The 7462-nt window shown below is 49.3% G+C and overlaps 1 long non-coding RNA gene across 1 annotated transcript; it reads right to left on the reverse strand.

The window, feature by feature from the left end:
• Positions 1 to 246: 246 nt before the first annotated feature.
• Positions 247 to 1836, reverse strand: LOC135018730 (uncharacterized). The gene is made up of 3 exons (XR_010216367.1): positions 1799 to 1836; positions 1584 to 1704; positions 247 to 886 (listed from the first exon to the last, which is right to left on the reverse strand). It is a non-coding gene; the product is annotated as an uncharacterized LOC135018730 (long non-coding RNA).
• Between the last annotated feature and the right edge of the window lie 5626 nt (positions 1837 to 7462).

Here is a 7462-nt window from a genome sequence, read left to right on the forward strand (position 1 = left end):
AGCGACTCGTATGCTGTGTACAGTGTGTCTGCGACTACACGCAGCTTCCTTAATGAATGCATTGTGTGTACGCACGCTGAGACTAGTCATAGAGAGAGGGCACATCTGTATCCTGCACTCACTTGTGTTACTTGAACTCCACTTAATTGCTCCGGTGCCCTCTGGTATAGATGGATATGTAGCAAAAAACGCAGACAGCGGCACTTGGAGATATTTCAAAGTATCAATTTATTTATTTTTTGGCCATGAGGGAGCGTCAAAGGAAATATTAGCTCCTTCGCTCTGCTTGGTCTAGAGCAGACCCTGGGCATGCTGACACTGGAACGGCAGACTGCAGGAAGCAGGTTGGTATGGAACACAGATGGAAAGTGTAGTCCGCTTGGTCTAGAACAGGCCCTGGGCATGCTGACACTGGAACGGCAGACTGCAGGAAGCAGGTTGGTATGGAACACAGATGGAAAGTGTAGTCCGCTTGGTCTAGAACAGGCCCTGGGCATGCTGATGCTGGAACGGCAGACTGCAGGAAGCAGGTTGGTATGGAACACAGATGGAAAGTGTAGTCCGCTTGGTCTAGAACAGGCCCTGGGCATGCTGATGCTGAAACGGCAGACTGCAGGAAGCAGGTTGGTATGTAAGACTGATGGAATGCGTAGAGATAAATGATGACAATCTCACTGGGCTTCTTATACTGCAGTCTTCAGGACAGCTGTTGCCATCCAAGGTGGTGGTCCTGGCAGCAGGTCTGGGAAGGAGGTGGTGATGGTTGGAGTGGTTGGAGTGATGGAGGTGCGAGTGATAGTTATGACAGGGGATGCCATGATGTAAACAGAGGATGTGGTGGTGGGTGCTTTGGGTCTTGTAGCACCTTTCTCATTTTTCTCAATATCTAAGAGAATGAGACAAAGAAGGAGACATCATTTTAGTATTCATTTTTTTCTCTCATGTCTAAAACAACATGGAGTTAGATATATGACTTGTAAAAGGGGACCTGGCAGCACTTAACAAGTAGACATATCTAACACATCCATTCTCAGTTCTGTCCCTCCTGGAGAGGGTCATGTGGGGACAGTGGCGTAAGTTTGTCCCAATTGCCCGGAGGCAAGAAAAATATTGGTGCCCCCCCCCCCCCCCTTATGTATATAATTTGCTCCTGCATAGTAAACCTGCAGATTCTAACTATATGAAGCTACTACAAAACCATTGCAACTAGGCAGCTCTATGTAGGGGTCCAGCCACACACTACATAGATCTGCTCAGTCACTCACAATGCTGATTATTTCTCTGACAATTAATTAGCAAGTGTCATATCCACGATTAGAACCCACAACCTAAAGCATGCACTGATGCATGCACCTTACTGATGGAGATATCTGCTGTTGCATAGGAAGTATGATAATTCTAACTATATGAAGTTACTTGTAATTGTCAGAGAAATAACTTCATATAGTTGGAATTCTCATGCTTCCTTTATAGGAGCAAATAGCTTCATCAGTAAGGTGTCTGCTTCCAGTATATCTATAATAAAAAGGGTGTGATTTGTAAGGTGTAGTGGCTAGTGGGGAAGTCAGCTATGTAAGAGTTACCGGCTGCTGTCAATTAACTTAATTGATTAATGTTGCTGAACACACGGAACAGGAGGAGAGGTGCCCCCCTTCAAAGCAGGAGCCCGGCGGCAGCTGACTCCGTTGCCTCCCAGAGTTCTGCCTATGTGTGGAGAGGTATGCATTAGTTAAAACAATACACTCATTAGTTTGTGCTGTGGTGTTATTATGTAGATACAGTGTATAGTTATTGTTACCTCTTTCACGCATTGTCACTCATCTGCCACAGCTGTAAAAATAAGGAAAAGTGGTTAGTTAGAGACCGTACCTCCATTCCTGGGGATGCTAAGTCTCAGAGACCCCCCCACCCCAATTTATGCGCAAACTGGGTTATATTTACTAAGGTCCCGATTTTGACCGAGATGCCGTTTTTTCTTCAAAGTGTCATTTCGGTAATTTACTAAGCAAAAATCTCGGCAGTGATGAGGGCATTCGAAATATTTTGGAAGTCCTAGGAAAAAATTACGAATCAATACACCATCGGTCAAATACGCCTGCAATTTGGTAGAAATCGGTAATTTACTAAAAAGTGCAAATCACAAACACTGCCGACAATTGCCAAACACTGCCGTGCAGAAATACAATTCGTGAAAAAGTGCTAAAAAAAACCAGACCTGCTTTTTTATCCCGTGTTTGGATAGGCATGCAGGGATCCATGAGATCCGTGCATGCTTATCAGTGGGAAGGGGATGGGAAAGTGTGTATTTTTTGAAAAAAAATTGCGTGGGGTCCCCCCTCCTAAGCAAAACCAGCCTCGGGCTCTTTGAGCCGGCCCTGGTTGCAAAAATATGGGGAAAAAAATGATAGAGGTTCCCCCATATTTAAACAACCAGCACCGGGCTCTGCGCCTGGTAAATACGGGGGACAAAAAGCGTAGGTATCCCCCGTATTTCTGAAACCAGCACCGGGCTCCACTAGCCAGATACATAATGCCACAGCCGGGGGACACTTTTATATAGCTCCCGGCGGCCCTGGCATTACATAACCAACTAGTCACCCCTGGCCGGGGTACCCTGGAGGAGTGGGGACCCCTTCAATCAAAGGGTCCCCCCCCTCCAGCCACCCAAGGACCAGGGGTGAAGCCCAAAGGCTGTCCCCCCCATCCAAGAGCTGCGGATGGGAGGCTGATAGCCATTGTGTAAAAAAAATGAATATTGTTTTTAGTAGCAGTACTACAAGTCCCAGCAAGCCTCCCCCGCAAGCTGGTACTTAGAGAACCACAAGTACCAGCATGCGGAGGAAAACAGGGCCCGCTGGTACCTGTAGTACTACTACTAAAAAAATACCCCAATAAAAACAGAAGGCACACACCTTGAAAGTATAACTTTAATACATACATACACACCTCCATATACACATACTTACCTTATGTTCACACGAGGGTCGGTCCTCTTCTCCATGTAGAATCCATGGTGTACCTGTGGAAAAAATTATACTCACATACTCCAGTGTAGAAGCCTCTTCTTCTTGTAATCCATTTGTAATCCAGGTACTTGTCAAAATAAAAAAACGGACACCCGACCTCGCACTGAAAGGGGCCCCATGTTTTCACATGGGACCCCTTTCCCCGAATGCCAGAAACCCCCTCTGACTTATGTCTAAGAGGGTTTCTTCAGCCAATCAGGGAGCGCCACGTTGTGGCACCCTCCTGATTGGCTGTGTGCTCCTGTACTGTATGACAGGCGGCACACGGCAGTGTTACAATGTAGCGCCTATGCGCTCCATTGTAACCAATGGTGGGAACTTTGTGGTCAGCGGTGAGGTTACTTTCGGTCAACCGCTGACCACAAAGTTCCCACCATTGGTTATAATGGAGTGCATAGGCGCTACATTGTAACACTGCCGTGTGCCGCCTGTCATACAGTACAGGAGCACACAGCCGATCAGGAGGGTGCCACAATGTGGCGTTCCCTGATTGGCTGATGGAACCCATTTAGACATAAGTCAGAGGGGGTTCCTGGCATTCGGGGAAAGGGGTCCCATGTGAAAACATGGGGCCCCTTTCAGTGCGAGGTCGGGTGTCCGTTTTTTTTTTTTGACAAGTACCTGGATTACAACTGGATTAAAAGAAGAAGAGGCTTCTACACTGGATTTTGTGAGTATAAATTTTTCCACAGGTACACCATGGATTCTACATGGAGAAGAGGACCGACCCTCGTGTGAACATAAGGTAAGTATGTGTATATGGAGGAGTGTATGTATGTATTAAAGTTATACTTTCAAGGTGTGTGTCTTCTGTTTTTATTGGGGTATTTTTTTAGTAGTAGTACTACAGGTACCAGCGGGCCCGGTTTTCCTCCGCATGCTGGTACTTGTGGTTCTCCAAGTACCAGCTTGCGGGGCAGGCTTGCTGGGACTTGTAGTACTGCTACTAAAAACAATATTCATTTTTTTACACAATGGCTATCAGCCTCCCATCCGCAGCCCATGGATGGGGGGGACAGCCTCGGGCTTCACCCCTGGTCCTTGGGTGGCTGGAGGGGGGGGACCCCTTGATTGAAGGGGTCCCCACTCCTCCAGGGTACCCCGGCCAGGGGTGACTAGTTGGTTATGTAATGCCAGGGCCGCCGGGAGCTATATAAAAGTGTCCCCCGGCTGTGGCATTATGTATCTGGCTAGTGGAGCCTGGTGCTGGTTTCAGAAATACGGGGGACCCCTACGCTTTTTGTCCCCCGTATTTTTGGAACGAGGACCAGGCGCAGAGCCCGGTGCTGGTTGTTGAAATATGAAGGAACCTCTATCATTTTCCCCCCCATATTTTTGCAACCAGGACCGACTCAAAGAGCCCGAGGCTGGTTTTGCTTAGGAGGGGGGACCCCACGCATTTTTTTTTTAAATTTAACACTGATTTTTTTTTTTTTAAAGTGCACAATGAAGCCTAGCACGGATCTCTCAGATCCCGCCGAGATTCATTGTATTAAAGTCGGCAGTGTTTTACAAGTCACTCACGTAAAACACTGCCTAAAAAAACGAATGACATCGACATCGGTAAAACCGAAAATGCAGAATACGGCAGCTTAGTAAATTAGTCGTACTAAATTCAAAAAGTTGTATATTTACACCTTCGATGTCATTCGTGATTGAACTTTCTCCCTTGTATAAAGGAGAAGCAGAATGCCCCCTCCTCTCCCCCGCTACACAATGACAAGTATCTGTACTGAGCAATAACTTGTGGTAAGTTCTAGCATTCTTTTATCAATATTCTTAATATGTCTTCTATTGTGGACTCCGAACATAATTTGTAGCATACTGAAAATCTAAGTAACTCCTGTTTATTAACTTGGTGAGATGGGTGTATGCTAAAATGCAGGGTTTTATTTGTGCACCTGTCACTTATATCCCACCTCATATATCATATATATTATATATCCTACCTCATATATCATATACTAGGTGATTCATTGCGCCCTACGGGCACTCTTCACACCGTCGTAAGGGGCTACGCCCCCTTAACCCTTGCACACCCTTGTGGCGTGCAATATTTTTATTATATGGAGTATTACATCCAATCATAATTGTGTGAGTGGTTAAATATTGCACGGACAAAGGGCGTGCAATGGTTAAGGGGTGGAAGGCCCTTGCAACGGCGTGAACAGCGTACGCAGGGCCTGGTGAATCACCTAGTAGGTGCTTTGGTTGGGGGAGTAGGGGGCGCGGGGAAGAGGTGGATGGGATCCTGGGGTGCCACGGGAGTGGTGCCGCAGGTGGGGGAGGGTGCGTGGATGCTGCGGGTGGTGGTCTGGAGCCGCTGCGGGTGGGGGAGGAGCAGTTGCAGGGGTTGCCCCGGGTGAGGGAGGGGCGGATGCAGTGATGCGGCGGGAGGTACTGGTGCGGGGTCGCTGCGGGTGGGGGTCCGGAGCTATCGCGGGTGCTGGAGGGGGTGTGTGGGGGTGCCGCGGATGGGGCCCGGAGGTACTGTGAGTGGGGGAGGGGCAGGTAATGCTTATCCTGCTTCTCCTCCTGTCAGCAGCTAAGCTGCTGTCCTCCCTTCGGCAGTGGCTCTCCCGGAGACTCGCACAGCAGGCAGTCCTATTGTTCGCGCCAGTGTCCCAACGCGGCGCATTACAGGGAAGAAGATGTACGCAATAAACTACAGCTCCCAGCAGCCCTAAGGGGCAGAATGCTTCGGTGCTAAGGGCTGCTGGGAGCTGTAGTTTATGTAGTGCGTCTACTTCCCTGTAATGCGGCGTGTTGGGACAATGTAAAAGGTGAGAGTGCTGTGCAGTGTCAGTTAACACTGCACACAGGGCCGGCGCTAGCCGCTCAGCAAAGGGATGCAGTGCAGGGAGGCACCAGGAAGGAGAGACGTTCTCCCTGCTCTGCATCCCTGTGCTGAGCTTCTGCTGCTATCCCTGCTGCTGGCGGCTGCTGTCACACATGCAGCAGCGCCGGAAGCACAAAACCTTTTCTCCCCCTCGGCGCTGTCAGCACAAAACCTCCTCTCCCCCCTTCCCTCCCCTGTGTGACATTCAGTGGCCAGGAGGGAGCCAAAGTGGGCGGAGCAAGGTGGGAGTAAGGGGCGGGGCTACACGGGACCATGCTGCAGCAGGAGGATGAGCTGCTACAGCTTCGGCCAGCCAGACTTCATTTAGATAAGTGTCTGGAAAGAGAGTGAGTGTGTGTGTGTATATACAGTGTATACTCTATATATGTGTGACTGTGTATGTGTGTAATGTATGTACAGTATGTATGTGTGTGTGTGTTTGTATATATATGTGTCTGTTGTGTGTGTGTGTGTATGTGTGACTGCTGCATAATGTGTGTAAGCGTCACTGGTACAGGGGGCGTTACGTGTCTAAGCGGCACTGGTACAGATGGCGTTACGTGTGTTAGCGTCACTGCTACAGGGGACATTACGTGTGTAAGCGTCACTGCTACAGGGGGTGTTATTTGTGTAAACATCACTGGTACAGGGGGGGGCGTGACATGTGTAAGCGTCACTGGTTTAGGGGCATTACATGTGTAAGTACTACAGGGGTCATTATGTGCGCTGTGCGTTTGTAAAGTATGCGAGGGTGCAAATTTATAGTTTGCAGGGGGGCGCCGAACACTCTAGCAACGGCCCTGACAGCACACCCACTGCACTGCACAGCACTGTCACCTTTTACATTGTTTCAGCGTCTATACATTACCCTCTGTGATATCACCCACTCTATCCGTTACATTAACCATCTTGGGGCTTCCAGGCCGGCAGCCCAGGTGCTGTGTTGCGGAGTCAGGGCCTCTGGGGATCTGGGTGCGGCTGTGGCGGGGAGGCACTTCTGTGACATCACACTCCGAGCAGGCTCCGGGGCTCAGAGAGTATGCGGCGCAGGGAGGCCTATGAAAGTCTTCCGCTGCGCCACTTTCATACACATCTATGCCGGTGGCCACAGCAGCTTTTGTTCCACCTGCGGCGCGGCTAGGGAGTGGGGATTGTTGATGCCGGAGGGGGCAGGCGGACTGGCAGCAAGACATTAGTGGTCATTCCGAGTCGATTGCTTGCTAGCAGTTTTTAGCAGCTGTGCAATCGCTATGCCGCCGCCCACTGGGAGTGTATTTTAGCTTAGCAGAATTGCGAATGAAGGGATTGGAGGGCGGGTACAAAACATTTTTGTGCAGTTTCAAAGTAGCTTCAGACCTACTCAACACTTACGATCACTTCAGATCATTCAATTCCTGATTTGACGTCATGAACACGCCCTGCGTTCGGTCAGCCATGCCTGAGTTTTTCCGGACACTCCCTGAAAACGGTCATTTGACACACAGAAACGCCCTCTTCCTGTCAATCACTCTGCGGCTGCCTGTGCGACTGAAAAGCATCGCTAGACCCTGTGTAAAACTACATCGTTCGTTGTAATAGTATGCCGCACGTGCGCATT

The sequence above is a fragment of the Pseudophryne corroboree genome, unplaced genomic scaffold (assembly GCF_028390025.1).
Source record: "Pseudophryne corroboree isolate aPseCor3 unplaced genomic scaffold, aPseCor3.hap2 scaffold_3281, whole genome shotgun sequence".
Lineage (NCBI taxonomy): Eukaryota > Metazoa > Chordata > Amphibia > Anura > Myobatrachidae > Pseudophryne > Pseudophryne corroboree.